The 24,605-nt window shown below is 33.2% G+C and overlaps 1 protein-coding gene and 1 long non-coding RNA gene across 9 annotated transcripts in view; one reads left to right on the forward strand and one right to left on the reverse strand.

Annotated features, from left to right (window-relative positions):
- Positions 1–24,605, forward strand: part of zgc:153372 — an 81,378-nt gene that overhangs the window by 23,783 nt on the left and 32,990 nt on the right. The window contains exons 11-12 of one of the 8 annotated variants that reach the window (XR_012390582.1): positions 14,530–14,701; positions 17,351–18,057. The gene's annotated coding sequence lies outside the window, so the exon portion shown is untranslated. 8 annotated transcript variants of the gene reach the window in all.
- On the reverse strand, positions 22,357–23,978 carry LOC108179323 (uncharacterized). Its single transcript, XR_001795895.4, has 2 exons — positions 23,763–23,978; positions 22,357–23,421 (listed from the first exon to the last, which is right to left on the reverse strand). It is a non-coding gene; the product is annotated as an uncharacterized lncRNA (long non-coding RNA).

A 24,605-nucleotide genomic window follows, 5' to 3' on the forward strand; every position in this document is an offset into this window, starting at 1 on the left:
AAGGTTGATTCTAATTTGAGTTGCGAGCTGCCCCGGAAAGAGTGTGTGGTCTGGAGCAGTCGATTGTGCTTGAAAACCCACGCAGTTCTGTGCACACTATCAATATTTTAAAGTATGGGATCAGGAAGGTTTTTTTTTTTTTTTTTTTTTTAACGTTTTAAGAAAAAATGCATTTATTTAATGAAATTTTTTTTTACAAATGTTGTTCTTTGTTTAAATATTATTAAAACAATTAAAAAAAACTTTTGAAATAGTATGTGTAGTTTGATGCTTTATTTATTGCTATGATTTAAAGCTGAATTTTTAACATCATTACTCCAGTCCTTTAGTGTCACATGACACATTTAGGCATTATTCTAATAAGCTGATTTGATTTTTTCCAGTATTTAATCATTTATAATGATTTTTTAAAATTGATCAGTGTTGAATATATATTAAATATAGAATGTTAGGATTCTTTGAAACCTCAAGACAATAAAACAATATTTCTTGATAATAATGAATGTTTCCTGAGCAGCAGAAGTAATGACATTGAAAATTCAGCTTTAAATCACGGCAATGTAAAAATATTAAACTACATTCAATAAGAAAACATTGTAATAATATTATAGGTTTTACTGTATTTTTGATCAAATAAATGCAGCCTTGGTGAGCAAACCCTTTTGAATGGTATAGCGCGTTTCCCACTTTTTACTCAAAGTGAAAGTATTAGTTGAAGTGGCATTGCTAGAAACAGTTTTTCTTTGGTTAAAAAAAAATCTGTCTGGAAGGGATGTTTGTGTCTTGTGATTGCCTTAAGACAGTGAAAGGAAGGCAAAGGCCAGAAGAAAACATATCCTGATCATATGAGCTTAAAGTTTGTGTTTATGGTGAAACACTGATCTGTTCTGTTCACTGAGCGAGCGTGAAACCGAATGGAAAACTCTGCACGGGTTCATAACCCACCTCCAGGCTAGGTAACTTATTTTCACTGCTTAACAGCTGGACGTGGAAAATGATCCTCGTCTTGTTTGACATCCAAAATATACTTTTAAGTGAAAGGATATGTATGGAGGAAAGCCATGTGCTGCAAGTCAGATTAATGGTAATAGATGCTTATTAAAATAAAGACAAGAGTTTCCTGTGAAAGATTGTTTCTGCCAGAAAAAATGCGTATTTTTAACATAGAACTGTACTTTTATGTAGGGTAGTCTTCTCAGAGTTTTATCTTACGATACAAATCACGATATAAAACATTTATAATAAGTAAAGAAATGTTTCTTGAGCACCAAATCAGGATATTATAAGGATCTGAAGGATCATGTGATGCTGAAGATTGGAGTAATGATTCTAAAAATGTATCTTTGCCATCACAGCAATAAATGACATTTTATAATTTTAATAACGTTATTAAAATGTTATTTCTTCATAAAAACAAAAGATAATGCTTTAAAAAAATGTGTCACTACCATTACAGCCAAAAATAAAGTGAAATTAATTATGTAATAAAATTATTATAAACAAGCACCGTTCACCTTCATCCGTTTGGAACTCTGCATTATCCAATTCAGTATGCTTCAATCAGATGACTCCTAAACTACTATAAATACCCTGGGTTTCATTCCACTGCTATCTTCGTTTTGAAGAGTCCCCCCTTCCACCCTTACTCCTCCTTCTTCCTAGATGGGTGACACGGTGGCCCAGTGCGTAGCACTGTTACCTCACAGCAAGAATGTCTCTGGTTCCAGGCTTTACCAAACTAGCAGACATTTCTGTGTGGAGTTTGCACTTTCTCCCCGTGCTCACGTGGGTTTCCCCCGGGTTCCCCGGTTTCCTCCCACTGTCCAAAAACATGCAAATTAAGTTAATTTACTAATCTAAATCGGCACCATAGACATGCTTCTATGTAGTTATCTCCAAGAGCAATCACTTACTGTTCATTGGTTACTACAGCAGGCGAGTTCTCGAGATCTACCTGAGCTCAAACTCCCCTCCCGCCTTGCAACGGGAGGGAACCTTGGGCTCGAGAATCTCATAAGCTCAGGGCTCTCTCCCGGGACAGCATGCCAAACAAGCTTTTATAATCAATCATCAGCTAAGTGTGAACTCTTGAAGCATACAGTTATAACTCAAAAATCTAAACACTGAAAGAAGTCAGGTTCACAATTAATTTTTCATTTTTTTGACACTTTAGAGTCAAAAGTTTTTAACTTGGGATTTTGAGTATCCCGTTCATTTTTTTATTCATTCCTTTTCTTTTCAGCTTTGTCCCTTTATTAATCTGGGGTCGCCACAGCGGAATGAACCGCCAACTTATCCAGCACGTTTTTACGCAGTGGATGCCCTACCAGCTGCAACCATCTCTGGAAAACATCCACACACACACTCATTTACAATTATTTACTATGGACAATTTAGCCTACCCAATTCACCTGTACTGGTCTTTGGACTGTAGGGGAAACCGGAGCACCCGGAGGAAACCCACGTGAACGCAGGGAGAACATGCAAACTCCACACAGAAATGCTCGAACCAGCGACCTTCTTTCTGTGAGGCGACAGCACTGCTTACTGCGCCACTGCGTTGCCCTGTGTATATTTATATAGCGATAAATTGACACACTGTTAAAAGGAATTAGTTACTTTACTTAAAATAGTAAGTGCCCTGTCTGTCAACTTGGAACCGTTAAATTGACTTAATTTTTTCAATTATGCATAGTTCATTTACTAAATTTTAAGATAACACGTTTCTGAACTTTTTTAAGTCAAGTAAGTTAATCGATTTAAAAACAATGTGTTTACACATGTTTTTAATTAAAGCCAACTAATCGGTTTAAAATCGACTGGTTTATTCACATTTTTAAAAGGTAGTCAGCTAATCAGTTTAAAAGCAACAGGTTCACTCACTTTTAAGAAAGTCAACTGATCACTTTAAAAGCAACTGGTTTACTCACTTAAAGTAAAGTCAACTAATCACTTTAAAAGCAACAGGTTTATTTTTTTAACTCAACTTATCACTTTAAAAGCAACAGGTTTACACACTTTTTAAAGTAAAGTTAACTAATCTCTTTAAAAGCAACTGTTTTACTCACAAGTTTAAAAGGTAAAGTAAGCTAATCAGTTTAAAAACAGCAGGTTAACACATCATTTTAGAGTAAAGTAAACTAATCGCTTTAAAAGGAACAGGTTCACTCACTTTCAAGAACGTCAACTAATCGCTTTAAAAGCAACTGGCCACTCATTTATTTTTTAAAAAGTAAAGTAATTTAATCAGTTCAGAAGCAACAGGTTTACTCGTCTCTTCAAAGTAAAGTCAACGAATCGATTTAAAAACAACATGTTTACTCACTTTTTAAATAAGTGAACTGATCGCTTTAAAAGCAACTGGTTTATTCATTTTTTAAGTAAAGGCAACAAATCAGTTTAAAAGCAACAGGTTAACTCATCTTTTTAAAGTAAAGTCAACTAATCACTTTAAAAGCAAAAGGTTCACTTGCTTGAAGTAAGACTTTAAAAGCAACTGGTTTACTTGCTTGTTTTAAAATTAAAGCCAACTAATCAGTTTGAAAGCGACAAGTTTAATCACTTTTTTAAGTGAAGTATACTAATCAGTTTGAAAGCAATAGGTTTACTCACTTTTTTTAAGTAAAGTCAACTAATCAGTTTGAAAGCAATAGATTCACTCAATTAAAAAAAATCCACCAATCGCTTAAAGCAACTGTTTTACTCATTTATTTTTTAAAAAGTAAAGTCAACTTATCATTTTAAAAGCAAAAGGTTTACTCACTTTTAAGAAAGCCATCTGATCACTTTAAAAGCAACTGATTTACCTGCTTGTTTAAAAAAGTAAAGGCAACTCAGTTTGAAAGCAACAGGTTTACTCACTTTTTAAAGTAAAGTTATCTAATGGCTTTTTACAGGTGCATGAAAAAAAGTGTCTGCAGTGTCTCACCCAGAATCATTTTAAAATGTGTAAAATCTCTCAGCTGAACTGCACAAACACACACGTGTTAGTGTTAATCTGGAGGTCAGGGAGTGAGCGAGTGACTGGGGCTCGTCTGACGGGGCCTCTTGAAGCCTGGCCTCTGCATTCCAGCGCTCGGAAAGGGCCAGCAGCTCCAGAGAGCGAGCGTGAGGGAGGAAGTTTCAGCAGGGAACGGATTATGCACAGTTTCCTCCCCCTCCCATTCGCTCGCTCTCTCTCTCTTTCTCTGCTTTTTTTCTGCATAAACTATGTCGGAAAAGCACAGAAAACTCAAAACTCCTCTGGTACACGACCCTGCAGACGGGATTAAGCTCTCTATCTTTTTCAGCTCTTCACTAGGTTTTTTTTTTTGCTTGGAGTCATGTGATAAAGAAAGAGGCAATCTGATTGGAGAAACGTTACAGCTGCACAAAAGCCGAAGCCGGTTTTCTGCCTGACAGGCACTTAAAGCGATTCCTCTCATGGATGAGGTTGAGGGAGGGGGGCTGAAGGATCGCCTCGCGGGAAGGGGGAAGGTCGATTCCTGTCTTTAGCTTCAAGTTTTCTGCATGGTCTAGACCGCAGTTATTTTTACACCTTACATGGAATAGACTGATAAAAAAGGATGCTTTACTGCTTTTGTGATCCTAAAGCTTGGTAAGTGTGCGCTACTGCCTTTTGTTTGGATGTGAAAAGAGAGTAAAGTGTATTGTCTGAATTGACATGAACTTAGGGAGTCTGGGGTATTTTATGTTGTTTATTTATTTATTTATTAATGTTTTGTCTATGCTCTTGTGTTGACTCTTCAAACAGTACATGTGTGCTTTATCCGAAACTGAGAATTGAGGCAAAAAGCCTTTGTGTTTGAATTCTAGACAAGTTCATCTTAGCTCGGTCTTAACTTTTAAAAATTATCATTATTATTCAGTAATCAAATACTTGGAAACAAGCAAAAATGTGAGACGCTGAATGTACTTTCCACAGTTTCTTGCTTCCTTATTGACTTTTTGTCTTGTTTAATGTATAAAGTAACTTCTGTGTTTAGAAAATAACTATTAAAACTAGATGTTTTGCTATCATTGTTTGTGGGAGATAAATGTCATTTTGTGAAATTGTATATACATAGAAACCTCATGAAATGCAAGTAGCTGCTTTAATTTTGTATATAATTTATATTGTTTTATCAGCATTTTCGAACTCATAACTCCAGCCTTATACTATTACCTCTGCATGAAAAAAGAATCGTTGAGTATTTTTGTCTTCTTTTCCAGAACAAATATCAATCTAACTGATATGAATCTACTTGAGGTGCAAAATAAAGATAGTTCTGTTTATATTTCATATCAAGTATGTTTATATTTCACTTTTTAAAATCTTAATTTTGATACATTTCTCAAAAACAATTCCCATCAAATTTAACCTCTTGCATTTATGTTAATTTTTACTGAAAAACTTGGGGGTTGTGGAATAACATCATGTTTCTACAGTGTGATCAAAATGTACAGTAAAAGTTATTTTATATTAATATTATTTTTAGTATGTATTTTATTAAATTATTTATATTTGTAAAAAGTTATTAGCTTTAAGTTTATTAAATGTAAACCTTTAAATTATAAACATAAAAATGTTCCCCCCTTTAATCTATTCCTTAAATTTTTTTAACTGTTCTTCAAATAGTAAAATAAATAAATAACTTTCATTAAACTTGCAGAAATGCTATTAATTATAAAATATGAAAACTGATTTCTTAAATTAATAAATACTTTTAAATCCTTCTCAAGGACCATATTTTACAGCCATGTGATGAACAAAAAGAGTTAAATGTGCACTGTTATTCACTTAATACAAATCTAATTCAAAAAGATTTATATAAAATGTGTATATTGCTGAAAAGACAATCCTGGTTTATTTTAGCATATTGTACATAATTCAAGTAAAGATCTGAATATGAAACATTTATGATGCTTTTTTTGTACTTTACTTTTTTCCTGCTTTATAATATTTTGTTGTGAAAATCAGTATGTTCCATCGTCATTCAGAATAATTTATATTTAAACAAAAGTTAAAGAACACCTTTTTTTCTGACTTGTACATATTTAAATATATCAAATAATAAGAGATCATAAACAATTTATTATATCCTAAAAGAGTAAAAACTTTTTACTGACAAAAGAGTTTATCCCAATGATTTAAAGACAAGATATAAAAATAAAAGTAGTATTTTGGGCTGCACTGTAGATACTTAAAACATGTTTTTAAAAAAAAACAAAGTTAAACATTTGGATTCAGATTTAAAACACTAAAAGGTATTTTGACAGGTCTTCACATGATATTTAGCTCTAAATAAGCCTGGCTTAATTTTGTTTTTATTTTTTATATTTAAAGTGATGTGGGCATCTTTTATAAATCATATTTTTTGTTCTTTTCCCCCCTCAAAAAATAAAATGAAACAGCACACAATTATAAACACAATTGCAATGTTCACAATTTAAAGGTGTTTACTTTTCTTTTGTTTTGATGCCTAAAAACCCCCTTTCAACTTTGACCATACAGTACATCTTTTAGATTTAATACATAAATTAAAAAAATATTTAAAAATTAAATAAATACAATTTAACAAAAAAATAAAATAAATTGATAGTACTAGACCTTAATACATAAATCGAATGCCATTTCAGTATTTAAGCTCTTTACTAAGTTTCTCCTGCTCAATCCCTCCTCTTTTTTCCTGGTCGTTTCAAGTACGCTTTCAGCAGTACATGTCTCTGATTCAGTTTCTCTGTGGTGACAGCAAACAGTAACCAGCAGCCTTTCAAGGACATTCTGGGAAGAGCTCTCAGTATTTACCTGGATGTGCTGTTCATGGCTGCATGAAGTTCTGTGTGTTGTTTGTTTGTACAGTTTTATGTCAGTGTGAAAGCGGAAAAAGAATTAGCTTATATGCTCTCCTATTAGCTCTTCCAGTGGACAGGTTTTCCCTCCAGTCGGACATGTTTTGAAGTCGTTAACCATTACACAGATACAGTTACGTTATGCTGATGCTGACTGACATCGCCGTGGATGTGGAAAAGCTGTTTTTCCAATGAGGTTTTTTTGTTCGTCGAGTTGGTAAAATGGCCCAATTAACTAAGTTAAGGTCGTGGGTCTTGACATGTCAGGCATTTGAGTAGTAGGTCAAGTGTAGATCAAGGAAATTGTAATTGGAGTTCAGAGGGGATTAAGACAGATTAGATCCATCTTGTTGAAATTCCGCTGGTCAAGGTGGAATTTCTTGCATGGCAGTTTGATGTTGTGCGGATGAACGTATTTGTAGTTTCTCCAAGAGTCTTTTGGGAGGCATTTAAAGAGGGGGAAAAGTAATTGCTCAAATGTTTGGCAAATGAACGTTGGATTATTTATGAGTTTCAGTATGTATTCTGTAAGCATTTCAGTTGTGTAACTGACTACTCAGGAGCTTAAAGAAAAAAAAAAGCTTGTTTATGAGAAAAACTTCTCTGTAGTTGATTTAATTTATTTTCTTTTCGGCTTAGTCCCTTTGTTAATCTGGGAATGCCACAGCAGAATGAACTGCCAACTTATCTAGCATATGTTTTACACAGCGGATGCCCCTTTAGCTGCAACCCATTCATCTTACCCAATTCACCTATAGCACATGTATTTGGAGTTGTGGGGGAACTATGATGTAGTGACATTTTGTTTCATGCTCACTTTGGATTGGATGATTTGGAAGAAGTGTTTAATACAATGCAAATAGCATTTATAATAATATAAAATGTATAAATATTGTACAAATGAATGCCTGGACCATATAATAATATCATTGTAGCATAGTTTATATTCTATTATATAATATATTTGCATTTTTAAACTCATAACCCCAGCACTATTATCTGCATGAACAAATTTTAAGTTTTGTTTCACAATATTTTTGTCTTGTTTTCCAGTACAAAAATGAATCTAACTAATATGAATCTATGCTGTAAAATAATTGACTCAACTTAACATTTTAAGGCAACCAGCTTCAGGATATTTTTTGAGAGGATTTAACTTAAATCAAGTCAAGTGCTGTACTTGGGTTGAAAGTTGAGTCAACTCAAAAAAGCTCTGCAGCAAGTTGCCTTACAATTTTGAGTTGAGTCAGCGTGTTTTTTTCAGTGTACTTGAGATGCAAAATAAATATATAGTTGAATTTAGAATTATTAGCCCCCCTTTGAATTTTTCCTCTTTCATTTCTTAAATGATGTTTAATAGAGCAAGGAAATTTTCACAGTATGTCTGATAATATTTTTTCTTCCGGAGAAAGTCTTGTTTGCTTTATTTCGGTTAGAATAAAAGCAGTTTTTAATTTTATACACACCATTTTGAGGTCAAATCATAAGCTTTGAGTTAAAAAATTTTTCCGATAGTCTACAGAACAAACCATCATTATACAATAACTTGCCTAATTACTCTAACCTGCCTAGTTAATCTAATTAACCTAGTTAAGGCTTCAAATGTCACTTTAAGCTGTATAGAAGTGTCTTGAAAAATATCTAGTCATATTATTTACTGTCATCATGGCAAAGATAAAATAAATCAGTTATTAGAAATGAGTTATAAAACTATTATGTTTAGAAATGTGTTGAAAATGTTTTCTCTCTTTTCTCAGGGGGGCTAATAATTCTAATTCTCCAACTGTAGTTCTGTTCATATTTCATGCCAAATATGTTTATATTTCACTTTTTAAAAGTCTTAATTTCACTTAATTTTGATACATTTCTCAAAAAACTATTCTAATCAAATGTAACTTTTTGCATTAATATAATTTTTTACTGAAAAACTGGGAGGATAACATCATGTTTGTACAGTGTAATCAAAATGTACAGTAAAGGTTATTTCTTATTCAAGTTAATTAGTATGCATTTATTAAAATGTTTATACTTGTTTATACTTTAACTTCATTATTCTATAAATGTTTACTGGTCTTCAAAAAGTTAATTAAAAAACTTCATTAAACTTGCAAAAATGCTGATACTCATGAAAGATGAAAACTGATTTGATAAATAATTACATGACTGTAAAAATCGAATGAATTTAATTAAAAATGTATATTTCAGTTAGTTAAAAGACAAACATGCAAAAAAAAATTTTAACATTGTGTATAATTTAAGTAAAAATCGAAATATGAAACACGAGTTGTAAGCATCCATTTATGATACATTTTTTCTTGTACTTTGTACAAGTGAAGATCTTATTGTCCTCAGTTTTCTTAAACCTCTGTTAGATTCATTTATTAATAAAATTTGTATATCTAAGTAAATTGTCAGATAATATGCCCTGAAAAAAAAAATTTCTGGGTTCCACACATTTGATTTGTGGTAAGACAACATGAAGTTATGAAACTTATTTATTAGTTTTTACTAATTTAAGTGGATTGAGCGTAAAACAATTACATTGTCCCACAAAAGAACTCAAGAATTGTGCCGCTTCAGCTTGTTTTAAATACAGTTGAAGTCAGAATTATTAGCCCCCCTTTTTACTTTTTCCCCAATTTCTGTTTAACGGAGAAAAGATTTTATCAGCCCTTTTCTAAACATAATAGTTTCAATAATTCATTTCTAATAACTGATTAATTTTATCTTTGCCTTGATGACAGTAAATAATATTTTACCAGATATTTTTAGAGACACTTCTATACAGCTTAAAGTGACATTTAAAGGCTTAACTAGGTTAATTAGGTTAACTAGGCAGGTTAGCCTAATTAGGCACGTTATTGTATAACGATGGTTTGTTCTATCAAAAAAATATATAGTTTAAAGGGGCTAATAAATTTGTCCCTAAAATGTTGTTTAAAAAATTAAAAACCTATTTTATTCTAGTCAAAATAAAACAATTAAGACTTTCTCCATAAGAAAAAATATTATGAGACATACTGTGAAAATGGCCTTGCTCTATTAAACATAATATGGGAAATATTTAAAAAAGAAAAACAAATTCAAAGAGGGGCTAATAATTCTGACTTTAACTGTAAGTAGTTTGAGCAAACAGCAAATTTATTTTTTTGAGTGTGTACTGTATGATATATTTATAATTTTAACCAATCAGTCAATTCATTAAAATAGATTTTAGTATTATCAGGACATCCTGTTTAAAAAAAGAGGCCTTCGTTTAAAAATTAGAAATACATTTTTTTTTGTTTGCATATTTTTAAATGACACAGAAACACTCACATTTCCCAGAGATGGGTTGCGGCTGGAAGGGCATCTGCTACGTAAAAACGTGCTGGATAAGTTTGCGGTTCATTCCGCTGTGGCAACCCCAGATTAATAAAGGGACTAAGCCAACAAGAAGAAGAAACACTCACATATACCTCTTCTCAACATGTTGCTTTATTTCTTGTACATCTTGTTGGCCAATATCCCAGTTAAACTGAAACAAGCTTTTTACTTGGAATTGTCTGAACATGCTTCTGCTAATGTTATTGACTCCTTTACAAGTAATCGAATACAAAAACCAGTTAGGAATACACAAGAAGAATAACATGTCCAAACAGTTTTTTTTTTCCACCCCAAAAAAAATTCACAGGACAGTTGTTTGGGGAAATGACAAGACAAAAGCAGCATTTGTGCAGAATGATCACTGATCTCCGCAGGAAATGTGTAGCAGAGACTGGAGTTCAGCAAACAGAAAGCATTGTCAGACCTGTCATCATTAGTGCGGTTTTGTGATGTAGAAAAACAACTCGCTCTCACTCTTTTAAAAATATAAATACATAAACAATTTAACATTGTTTTGAAATCTAGTATTCTGCCTGAAAAACAACCATTTATTTCTAAGAGACAACTTTGGAAAAAGGAATTTCTTGTAAATTTCAACAGAACCACCGAGGCTTTCATGTCATTTTACTTGTACAAAAACCTTAAAATTATAGTATGTTATCGATTTAAGTTATTACATTTAAATAAAACTTTAATTAAAAAGTACAATTAAATGTATGTTCAATTCTGTGTAGATTACTGCCAAACTGTAATCTGTACCAAATTCCAAATGACATCATGAACAGTCGAATGAGTAATGTATCCTTACCTTTTAAAAATTACATCTAGATTACTTTCTTTTGTAATTAATTACAAACTTTTTCATGAAAGTTGTAATCTGTAACTTATTCTACAACCCTTTAGGTAATGTATACTGACTTTTTTTGTAAGTAATAACAAATTATATCCTCTATGTAAAGTTTCACAAACAAATTTTGAGAGGAACATCAAACATCAGCCCCCCCCCCCCCCCCCCCCCCCCCCCCCCCCTTACAAGGGGGAGCTATCAAGAATTACCTGATCTTATACCCCCATACCCCCTTACAATTATCTCCGAGCTCAGGGTTCTCTCCCAGGACAGCATGCCAAACCTGCTATTATTATCATGTAATATCTAAGTGTGAACTTTTGGAATGTCTTGTAATCTGAATGTCATCATGTACTTATCCTTCACTTGTTTCAAACCTTGGAATCACTTGAGGGAGAGTAAATAGAGTAAGTTTTCATTTTTGGGTGAACTGCCCCTTTACGTAATGTATTCCTACTACTATATACTTTCTATAACTTGATTATTTGTAATCTGTAATCTCATTACTTGTGCTTTATTCGTACTGCTTTTGGATTACTTTTAGATTACTTTTGCCCTTTTTAATGTAATATTTATTTACAAAATTGTCCAAAAATTCAAAAGCATAGATCACAAATAAATGTCTATGACATTTACAGTTTGTGGACATTCTATAATGTTAATATTAAAAGCTAAATTATTTTATACACCACAATAGCATTTATATAGTATAGTATAAATATATTACTATTATAAATATTATATTTGCTGTTGTATGCTTATTGTGGACTAAGTTTACACCCTAGATTTAAAGGCTTAAATTGTTGTTTCCTGTTTTTTTTTTTTTTCCTGTCTCAGTGTTTATGTCATTTTTATAGTATTTGGGTGTGAGGCTCATGTGACATTATCAAACAGACACACAGTCTCTTTTGTATTCCGAAGTGGCGCCTAAGGGTTAAAAAGCTCCATTATGAAATATGATGTACTCCTCATGCCAACAACTTTAGACTGGCTACAAACTTCCAGAAGTGCTGGGTAGTGTAAAGCGATAGGGTTTGAGTGAAATAAGCCTTCTCCTCCAGGCAGGGGCTCATTTCTCCACTGTAATCCTTCAATGGATCTGCTGAATGACAAAGACCTGATGTCATGCTCTCGTTGTGTGTGTGTCGAGCTGGCAGAAAAACACTCGGCTCACAGCGAGATCTGTCCAGAACACATCCATGTCCACAAAGAGACAGCTCAATCAGGAGTGGAAGAGTATGAAGAACAGATGTACAGAAGCGCAAGGCAGAAAAATAGATGACACTTTATACGTTATGATTTTTTTGTGTTCTGACATTCCTGTGAGATGGGGATTTATGGAATTAAAGGGATAGTTCACCCAAAAATGAAAACCTCATTTTTTAGTTGTTTCAAACCATTTTGAGGTTTTTTTTTCTGTTAAACACGAGATATTTTGAAGAATGTTGTAAACCTGTGACTATCGACTTCCACTGTATTTAATCACTGACATCCATAGTCTGTGAGAAAATTAAAGGTTTTCAACATTCTTCAAAATATCTTCTTTTGTGTTCAACAGAACAAAACACCAGCAAACAAACTAAGAAATGGTTTGTAGCAAGTCAAGGGTGCGTAATGATAATATCATTTTCTTTGTTAGGAGAACTATCTCTTTAATCAAAACATCTATCTACACAATAATTGTATAGGTTTTAATTTATAAATATTCAGTATACAAGGGGTGTCACAGTGGCACGATCACAGCAAGAAGGTCGCTGGTTCATGCCTCGGCTGGGACAGTTGGCATTTCTTTTTGGAGCAGAACATGCGCTATAGGTGAATTGGTCAGCTAAATTGTTTGTATAGTGTATGTGTGTAATGTATGTTGTGTGGGGGTTTCCCAGTAATGGGTTGCAGCTGGAAGGCTTCCGCTGCTTAGATTATATGCTGGATAAGTTGGCAGTTCATTCCACTGTGGCCTCCCCAGATTAATAAAGGCACTAAGTCAAAAAGAAAATGAATGAATAAATGAATATTCTATAATTTAGTGTATGAATACACAGAGGAAAATTGTGTAAGATTCAAATGTGAGTAAATTTAACGAATAGTAAAGAATTCGAAAATAACACTTTGAATTTAATTTTAAAATTCTGAAATTCATTCATTCATTCATGCATTCATTTTCTTGTCGGCTTAGTCCTTTTATTAATCTGAGGTCACTACAGTGGAATGAACCGCTAACTTATCCAGCAAGTTTTTACGCAGCAGATGCCATACCAGCCGCAACCCATCTCTGGGAAACATCCACACACACATTCACACACACACTCATACACTACAGAAAATTTAACCTACCCAATTCACCTGTACCGCATGTCAAGCCGAGGCTAGACCCAGCGACCTTCTTGCTGTGAGGCGACAGCATTACCTACTTCGCCACTGCTTCACCCAAAATTCTAAAATAAAGATGTTAAATATCTTTAAATACATTTTATTTCCTTAAAAAATGTGATTTACAGAAAATATACCTGGAAAAAGCGCACAAATGGTGTGCATGATGATTTTATTTCAGCTATTTTATCATCCAGCTACACAATTATATCGAATTTGAATTATTTAAATGTTTGGTATAAAATATAGCATACGAAATTACAAATAAACAGAAGAAAAGGTTGTAAATTTAATTTAATGATGTCACAGTGGCGTAGTGGAAAGCACAATCGCCTCACAGCAAAAAGGTCGCTGGTTCAAGCCTCGGCTGTGTCAGTTGGCATTTCTGTGTGGAGTTTGCATGTTCTTCCTGTGTTTGTTTGGGTTTCCTTCGGGTGCTCTGGTTTCCCCCACAGTCCAAAGACATGTGGTGTAGGTGAATTGGGTAGGCTAAATTGTCCAGAGTGTATGTGTGTGAATGCGAGTGTATGGGTGTTTCCCAGTGGGTTGCAGCTGGTAGAACTGCTGCGTAAAAACATATGCTGGATAAGTTACTAATTCATTCCGCTGTGGCGACCCCTGATTAATGAAGGGACTAAGCAGAAAAGAAAATAAATTAATAATTTAATTTAATTTAATTTGACGACTTCACAAAAATAAATATTTAAAAAATTACACATTTAATTAAATTTAAAAAGTAAATAAAGATTTTTGTTTCATTTACTTATAAAAAGTGTTTTTACAGTGAATATACACAGAGAGAGTGTATTAAATAAACAAAAGTATCTTAGTTCATGCAAGAAATGTTATGCATGATCTTTTTTTTTTATTACGTTTGGTTCTGGATATGACCCATTTTGTGAAATGTCACTGGTACAGAAACAAAAGTGAGAGAGAGCTAAAGAAACAGTAAGAGCAGGTTGATTGGAGGAGCTTTTCTCTCGGCCAATTACTGACCACCTTCCCCTTGTGATCCTTCTCACTCTCTCATCATTGGCCAGTGAAGCTGCCTATCATTTTCAGTCATGGTGTGCGTCAGTGTGATGTTGAGGCTGATCAGTGTGTGTGTGTGTCAGTGCAGGACGAGGGCAATCAGGGCCGTTTGGTACAATAGATGGGGCATCGGAGGGCATGGGAAAGTGTGCCGGGGTCACTGGACACGTGTGTTGAGCCAAAACAAAAGTCAATCGTCTGACCGCCCCTTCAAGATGCATCCTGAGCCCAGTCCAGAAGACCCAAATTGAGAACGTTATTTTCACAAAATTGGGACTAGGATCTCTGCATTGACAAGTTTTGATGTTGACAATTTGACTTTAATTGACATTTATAGTACTTTGATAATGCTATATTTTCTGGTTTGGTTAGGTAAATTGCGCATTAAAAATTGGTTGCCAGTCATTTTTCTGTTATTACACCTTTTTATTTCTATTTATAAAGATGAGAGAAAAAGTCCACATGAACATTGTCAGGTTTTTGAGATTTATTGGAACTCTTATGCTTAGGTAATTGAGTGAAAAATTGTTTTATTTAGATCTGATATTTCTGAGATTTTTAGCAAATATAATAACTACTTTTTTTTATAACTTATTTATATCTTGCTTTAAACTTGGAAAAAAAAAAGTCAATCAAATAATGTTTTATGGTTAACATTTAAAGTTGTCAAAACAGAGATCAAAGTCCCAAAATGCTATTTGTAAGCGTCGCATAATATGCAAATCTGTTAAATTTACAGAGCATGTTTGTGTTATTCCTTACTAAATTTCCAAAAGAAAACTTATGACTTTGATGTATAAGTTCATGTGTAAGAACTTCTGCGGTAACCACTCTACCCAACAAAACTCGAAACTTAATATGGCTATTACTCAAATCTATTGATTATTCAGGCATGCTATTTTCATTCAGCCATTAATCTAAATATACAGTTTGCACTGGTGTTTCGTTCACAGGTGGTTTTGCTAAATTAATCGGAGTCAATAGTAATGAAATATGCTCACAATGGCTTTAACCAGCACACACTGGCACCAAAAGAACAGAAAAATGCTGCCATTTAAACCTCCTAGACCTAAAATTAAGACTTATATTGCTGAAAGAATTGCAGCCAAAACCACTCCTGGTCTATTCCTATAGACCCAGCTTATAGTATCAGTTTTTATGGCTTTTTAAAAATAATATTTAAGTGATAATTTTATCTAGCCCTTCAAGATAAATCCCGCTCCCAAGGCATAACAATGATTTTGAAGACAGTGTTCTTCAAGTAAAAATGCAGTTTTATTGCAGACTAGAATTCAGAATTATTAGCCCCTTGAATTATTACCCCGTTTATTTTTTTTTCCACAATTTCTGTTTAATGGACAAAAGACTTTTTTTTTTAAAACACATTTCTAAACATAATAGTTTTAATAACTCATTTCTAATAACTGATTTATTTTATCTTTGCCATAATGACAGTAAATAATATTTGACTAGATATTTTTCAAGACACTTCTATACAGCTTAAAGTGACATTTAAAGGCTTAACTAGGTTAATTAGGCAGGATAGGGTAATTAGGCAAGTTATACTATAATGATGGTTTGTTCTGTAGACTACCCACAAAAGATCTAGCTTAAAAGGTCTAATAGTTTTGACCTTAAAATGGCTTTAAAGAATAAAAACAGCTTTTACTCTAGCGAAATAAAACAAATAAGACTTTGTCTAGAAGAAAAAATATTATCAGACATACTGTGAAAATGTCCTTGCTCTGTTAAACATCATTTTGGAAACATTTAAAAAAGAAAAAAAATCAAAGGGCAGCTAATAATTCTAACTACAACTGCATGACAATGTATAAACCTTTGTAATTGCTATAAAGCTTTTACGGATTACAGAGATTTGACACCAGATCGTTCCTCTTTATTACAGTATAAGCATACTGCAGTTTTTTTGTTACCTGCCTCTTTAAATGCTTGCACTCTTGAATGATTCTGATTGGCTGTCTGTGTTCAGCAGCTCAGAATAATTCAGTGTTGTTCATGATATCTTCCTCATATTATTTCTATTATATAAGGGAAAGGAGATTTTCAAGCATAACAAAGAGGGCATGATAGAGCTTTATTATTTTCCTACATTAAAAAATGTTTGGATCATATGACTATAATGTATTTTACCATAGTTTACAAGGTAAGTTTATGTACCAAAAAATCTTGTCAGGACTTTTTTTTTTTGTATACTTTAAAAACAGTAAAGAATTGCTGCCAAGCAACAAAATTGTCATTTTAAATAATATCCTTCAAGCTTGTTTTTTTAAGGAATGTGTAATGTGAAAATATAATAACATTTATTGTGATCACATTGTATTTGTTTTAATAAGATCGGAGCAGAATACATATCTTGTTTTATCTTTACGTAAGTATATCTGCTAAATAACAATGCAACATTATTTCACCCTCATTTTGACAATTTACTCAAAAGTTAGAAAGAATTAAATTAGTCACTTTTCCAAAAAGTGCATTACATTTATATATTTCATTTCATGCAAACACCAAAATCGAACAATATTTGGAAAAATATTTCTAAGATAAGTTTATGAAGTAACTGCTTTCATGTTTATTTTATCTTATGTAAATTTGAAAATAAATATGTTCTACATTTTCAATTTTACAGTTTTCAGACCTAGTTTTAACCTAACAAAAGTGACATTCAAAATATCTACTCTCAAATCCTCTAATCAGTCAGATGCATACTTCCATTCGGCCATTAATCTAAACATCCCATTCCCCCCGGTGTTTGGCGAAGGAGAAGTTCACAGGTGGTTTTAGCTAAAGAAAACGTTGTCAATAATGATGACATATGTTCACGACCGGACCGTTTCCACACCCGAGCAACAGAAGGGATGAGGCCGTTTTTTTTTTTTACCCAAGGTTGCTTTGCTTGACTTCCCTGGCCGGACTGATCTCCCCCTCAACAGGACTGCTATTTTATTAACAATTCATATGGAAATGAGGGCCAAGGAAAGAGCAGATTCTCACATAAACTTGATGTGGCCATGAATGTGTCTCTGTGTTTGCCGTGACCCTGCTGTGGCATAAGACACTGCCTGCGAGGGCCTGAGGGGCAAAACACAAAGACCGAAATGAAAAGCAAGCACATTCCTGCACGACACAAAGACAGCAGGAGAAAAGGAGAGAGAGAGGGAGAGAGACGACAGAATGAAGTCCTGCTCCCTTTTTTTTCCTCCCTCAGTGTGATTCTAGTCGTTTCTCCAAGTCACTGTGGCTTCAGGTCATCCTCGATTCAAACTCTATCTGCACTTTTTAACATTCATCTGTGATCAGTTATCATAGATCAAGCTTCAGACGTCTGGATGCATGTTTCAAAAATAGTATTTTATTTTATTATTTAGGTTTTGAAATCAAATATTTTTAGCAATCTTATGAGAAAGATTTTGACTGAAATCATTGAAATTTACTGAATAATTCAATCAAACTTGTGACTGATGATTTGACCCCTTTGAACCTTTGTTATATAGATGTTAAATTAAACTGATTCATTGTGATTACATTCTAATAAATGTTATATTAAACACAGTTATACTAAAGAAATATTTTCTATGTTCTAATAGAATTTTAAATGAATCTTTGTGAAGCACTGCACTGCAAAAATTATATATATTTTATGTTAGATTAAATCTTTAATATCTGTGCATAATTTCTTTATATATTTTGTGCTTTTTTATAACTAAATATAAACAAAATTAATCAAATAAAAAAATACTTTCTGAAAAAATTAATGATCGTAAAAACTCTTTTTATATAACAGCTCATATACATTTAGTACATATATATTTATATTTTACACACATTTTATTGTACTTTCTGTTTACATATGTTGTTTCTAATACATTGACACTGCTGTTGTAGCATCATAATGTATACACTGAAGTGTGTGTGTGTGTGTGTGTGTGTGTGTGTGTGTGTGTGTGTGTGTGTGTGTGTGTGTGTGTGTGTGGCAGGATAGATCCTAAATCCCTGTTAACCTGTTCAAAAAGCAATTAATCTTGTGTCAGTGTGTGTGTGTGTGTGCGTGTGTGTGTGTGTATGTTTGCTTGTTTCGGTGTGTGTCATTCATGAGCCGGACTCTGCCTTTGGGGGGTGCAGGGGCGGTGGTGACCGGCCGTCATCTTTTGTCTATCGGCTCGTTTATGTCACACTTCACAACAAGCTGCATCTTGTCATGTAAATAGAGGCTATTTAACAGTTCTCAGGCAATTAAACAGATAATGCTGTTTGTTAGCTCAGGGAATCTTTTTGTGTTGCTTCCTCAAAGGAGGACAGAAACTGTTATCTCTTGTTTATTTAAGGACTTCTTGATGTACAATACACAAAAAAGTGGATGCTTTTCCACCCCTGTAATTTATTTTTTATTTTAAATGCTGAATTATGAAGAAAGCATTGGTAAATTAGTTGAATTAGTAAAATAATTGTATGAATTATATATATATATGTATATATCAAGTTTGTTTTTATTGATTTAATTATATTACAAAGCCCAGCAAACAATAAAGCATGTTAACTTATATAATATTTCAGAATGTACTTTCCCAGCCCAACACTTGTTAAACAAAAATAACATTTAAAATAAATTATAAAAATAAAATACAAAACAATAAAATCATATATATTGACCAGTGTGTGTGGGCGTATATATTTAATAATACAAAACAAACATTATTACATTTAATTTTAAATTAAAGTCCTCGTTCCAAAGACATCTATTTTCATCTGTCCAATTATAAAGTGACCAGAAGGAGACCACACTTCTTCAAAAGTCTCTGCTTTACCTCTAATTACATGTTAATTTTTCAAGAGCAAGATTATCAAACGTTTCCTTTTTCCACTGTACAAGAACAGTTTTTTTGCTTTCTAAAACCTGTCAATTTTTATACTAACTAATTAAATAAAACATAAATAAATAAATAAATAAATAAATAAACAAACAAACAAACAAGTAAATCTTCCAGTGGGATTCGCTTAAATATACTGGGCTGTCCACACAGATTGTGTTTTTGTGTTGAAAAACAAGAAATGCAGGCAATAAAATGAGAAAAACGCAAGGTTATGAGATACAAACTGAACTTTATTCAGTGCATGTTTAATTAAAACAAGGAAAATGTGGCATAGTGAAATAAAAACAAACAACTAAAAACTATTACTATATGCTGAATATTTCATTGTTGCATGACAGGGTGAAAAGTGCTGTTATTTTAATTTTATATTATTATTAACATTATTGTTTTGTAATTTGTTTTAAACAAAATATTTCCTCTCAACCTACTGTTGGCATTATATTCTTTGTCATTTTAAGAGTATCAAATCTATTTTTATATTATTTCTAAAAAGCATTTTTGAATTTTAATACATTTAATTCGATATTTTATCTTAAGCATAATATACTGTAATCCACCATTTAAAATAATTATCAAAACAATATACATATATAGCGGTGTGAAATAAACAGACTGATTAAAACTCAATTCTTAAAAGGCATGAGGCCAAAGCAGTGGGATTATTGGTGGACATTTGCGGTTATCATTTGTTAGCACTGACCAGAACGTGAATGGGCTGGAGACAATGTCATGCGCGAGGGTCAAGCTTTCAGCCTAATCTTCTGATGTGACTATAAATAATGCATAGAGCGAGATCAACAGAAAAATCACAGCTGGTCTTGGCCTTATTGTCTATTGTGAGTCTCACGTTCGGGTGAGGCGAACGAACATATTGAACTGCTGTCTCAAAGTCAGAACACTGACATATACATAGCTAACAACACTTCTGAACCGGGCTGTTCAATGCATACCACAAGTCACATAATTGCATTATAGTGAAGCTCGCTGGCTGGATCACATTGACTGATGAGCAGATCTAGTGTTTATCTCTATGTAGTTTGTTAATTTGTTATTTTCGTGCATAGAAGACTACTTTAAATAATCAAAATGTTGTCTTATAATGATTTTGACTGAGTATATAATTGTGCCTTTTTATTTAAAAGAAAAAGAAAAACACTTTTTAATAGATTCTGAGTGCAGATTTAAAATAAAATGTAGATTTGGTTGATTTGGCTTGAAAATATTTATACATCTGTATTTGTGTTGTCATAAATTGTTTATTAATATACAAAATACATTAACACAAATGATTATTTATTTGAAATTGCTATTTAGTATGTTTTTTATAATACCATAGATATCAATTTTAAATCATATACTTCCATATATACTGACTTTAATATTAAACTCATTCCGACACTGTAAATGAATCATAAAATAAATGTATTATTTTAAATCATTAATTCTACAGATAACTGATTGATGATTTGAATGCATTCATACATTTGGTCTGTAAGAAGACTGAGGACTGAAGATTCCTTATTGGCATTGGTTGTTCCATAAAGAACCTTTAACATTTTCAAAATGATTATTAAAAATGGAAAGCAAAACGATCTTAAATGAAAGGCTATTTAGATAACAAAAATTGCCTATTTATTGCATCACTTTTAACGAAATATTTTTGAAACCTTAATTGAATAAGATTAAGAGTTTTTAATGTAAAACATTTAAGAACATAATAAGTGAAATATATGTTCAAAAGGCTCGTAATTACAACACAAAATAAATGTGTTTAAAATAGAGAACAAAAATGCTCTGTCTTCTGAGCAGCTGTTCAAAATGCACGGACTGGAAATAGATGACCAATTACTTTTAATGTTTGTGCATTTAAATGGGACAAGGCCTGTATTTTTATGACAATAGTCAGTAAGTGGAATCAGACAGTGGGTAATTTCCAGACTGAACTCAGACCTTGAGCTTCCATTTTCTGTGACCTCACTGTCAGCTACTGACATGGCGCGTGTGGTTCACTGCGTGAGGCTCCATCCAATCACAGTTCTCCAAAAAAAATCCCCACTTCTGCACCCTTAAACACCCAGTCTGGTGCATTCTCAATCCTTCACCGAAAATTAATTGAGCAGGAAAAAAGGGGCGAAAGGACATTAAAAACGTTGATACGATAAATAAAAGAGTTTGTATGAAATTTCTTGGACCATAATGCTATAATTCAAATAAATTAATATTTAGGAAATATGTGATGATTTAAAAATTAAGAATATCATAGTTTTTCATTTAAATGCTTTTTATTTTTATTATGCAATTTCACTGACATTTTATTGCCCTTTAAAGTATTGTGTATTGGAATATACGTTCAAATATTACAGAATATATTGGGAATATGTGATATCTTAGGAACCAAGGAGCAAGATTATATCATTGCTAATTTGTTTCATTAAAAATGTTTTTTTTTAATATTTCTTATAAACTCTTTTTAAGGTGTTTTTTTTTTTATAAGATTTCATTACAACTTAAACAAAGGCTAATAATACAGTCTTATTCTTTTAAAATAATATTGCACCATAATAATAATATTTTGATTCATTTTAATATTTGCAAAAATTTTCATTATTTTCAAGAATTTAACAATTCTATTCATTTCTATGCCACTAACAATAAAAAAAATGATCAATATTGATATGCTGTTTTCTCTATATAGTGGCTTTAATAAATAAATATGTTCATCACAGTAAATTAATCATAAAATAAATTAATTATCTTCAATTAATTTAATAATAATCTTTTAAATGTTTCACTTAATGTTTTTTTTCTTTTGTAACAGTCACTTCCTTCAGAAACAGCCTAAAAAATCTAATCGAAATAAATGTTCTTGCATTAATATTTAGGAAGTCTAATACAATGTTGTTTGACATACTGTAAGTGAAAATGTATTACTTCTTACATCTCAAATCTCCTCGCAAAATGAACAGTTTAAGCCGAATAATCCCACAATAATTGCAGCACGTCACAGTGCCAAAAGACATGTTTAAGTTCAAAGACTTGCAGCTTTAATGTCAGAAAACTCAACATAAATATTTCAGTTAGAGCACATATATCAGGAAACAGGAGAAAAGAGATTTGATTTTTCTTTTTTAATTGAATCTTTTACACTAACTGTTTATTTCAGATCTAATACATAAGAACGTAATTATACTCACCTTATGAGACACACCAGTATTTTCACATAAAAATTGTTACATTTTTTTTAGTTTTTAAGAAAAAAACATGATGAATTAAAAGCAAAGCAGCAGCCAGTTTTTGGTATAAATAGTCTGAAACGTCCCTCTATTTGATCCCAGTTGAAATCGAAAAGCAAACAGAGAAAGCAGCATGCAAAATCCACAGATTAAAAAAAAGAGACACTGATCAGAAGCATCGCAACATGCCAAACGTCCAAGATAATCAAAACACAGAAAGTGCCAAAACGCAGAAAGTGAGAGAGAAATGGAGAAAGAAAGGAAGAAAAAAGAGAGAGGAGAGAGGGAGGGTTCGAGAGCGGGAGAGAAAAACGAGAGAGTTGGCCCACAACGCAAGCTTGATTAGAAAAAATGCTTACTAAGCTATCCGTTTCACACATGCACAGACAGAGGGTTCGATATTCAGCCGATCGATGAGGGAAAAGGCACAAAGGCAAAATCGGACAGGGCTCCTTTTCAAATTCGCATCTCCGATGGTCCCCCCCTGCAGTCTGTGCCGGTGCGACGGGCGGGGAGCAAGGGTTACCTCAAGACTGCTCCACGGACCATGCAAACAAGTCTAGACCGGTGACCTGCTCAATCGCTCCCTTTGAGGGCCAGGCAAGTTCGGTCAGGAAGAAGAAAGCGAGGCGTGCCCTCCTTTTCAATGAGGGAGCAAGGAGGTAAGGAGGGCAAAGTGAGTAGGCATCTGCTTCCATGGTTACTGGCCAAGTATGAGGATCCTGCTATTGAAAAGGCTCCGTTCTCATGCTCTCAGCCAGCCAATGTCATGCGTTTGGAGGGAAGGCAGCGCAGGAGGAGACCCGCGGCACCAGGCGCGCTGCTTTCAGCACTCTAATGATACGTGCATTGGCTGCTCGCAGGAGAAAGCCGAAATGATGGAGGATAGAAAGGAGACTGTATGTCACATGACTGCGTAACATAGCTGTGTTATTATTTATTAATTTTTTTTTTAGCAAAGCATTTTTGGGGGGTTTTGGTTTTGAGTTAAAATAAGTCAGGGGTATGGATCTGTTGCAGATGGTATGTTTGATTTGAATGTATTTAGTTTCAGTTATGGATTTTTTTTTCTTAGGAAAACTTTAGAAAATTTCTGTCCCTGGATGAATTTTGTGCTATTAATTAGTCAGTTTTTGAATGATGAAGTAGACTGTTGCTTGATAATGGTGAATCTAGAAAAAAAGATGTGCTTACCTTTGTCAATTTCGCTGTCTTGGTCTGCCTGGAAAACCATAGGTTTCTGTTAAAGAAAGACGGAGAGAAAGAATTTAGCATTCCAGCATTTTTAGTAACGCAGTCTTCATTTGTGGAGCAAAATATTTGTATTTGTGGCTAAATGTTGTGGTGAGATGTGTTTGGGAATGCTGGACTTGTCCCCGCAGCTGACATTCGCTCCAGCAGACGCGCTCTGAAAAACAGACAGATGGCTGGGACAGAGGAAAGGGGCAGAGCAAAGACAGATTTACTGAGGGATCGTGGGAAAGTCTTGAGCTCGGTTCACCTGCTTAGAGGGAAGCAAGAGCGAGAATATATTTTCTGACCAGTGACCCGTGATTAAAGGGAAGGCGAAAATGCGCCCTATCATTTCAAGCATGCGGAAATCTGTCATTTCATTATAAACGTAAAAAAAAATGTTTTAATGATAGAGCATTTGTAATTTCACACAGGTTTAAATTAGCGATCGAATATGAAGAACTTTTTTTTTTTTCATCGTGAGGGGAAAAAAGGCATTTTGAACGTTTAATTTGAATTTGTTTTAGAGGTTGCATGGATGGTTTTCATTTATTTGTGGCTCTGATTTTCCAGGTAGTGTTTCTATTCCTGAGAAAGTGAAGTTTATTAAATATCATCATTAATATTTAATCTAGGCAGCGTTTAATCCATTTTTGTTGTTGTCTCTGTGGACCTGGTTCCCCACAGCATTAATATGCATCTTTTTTGTTCGATGATGCTGAATACAGGTTTATACTTGGTCTGAAAGATCTTGTGCTCGTCTAATACCAGACTACTTTTGTAGTGTAGACTCTTATGTGGTCA

This window comes from Danio rerio, chromosome 15, assembly GCF_049306965.1.
Source record: "Danio rerio strain Tuebingen ecotype United States chromosome 15, GRCz12tu, whole genome shotgun sequence".
NCBI lineage: Eukaryota > Metazoa > Chordata > Actinopteri > Cypriniformes > Danionidae > Danio > Danio rerio.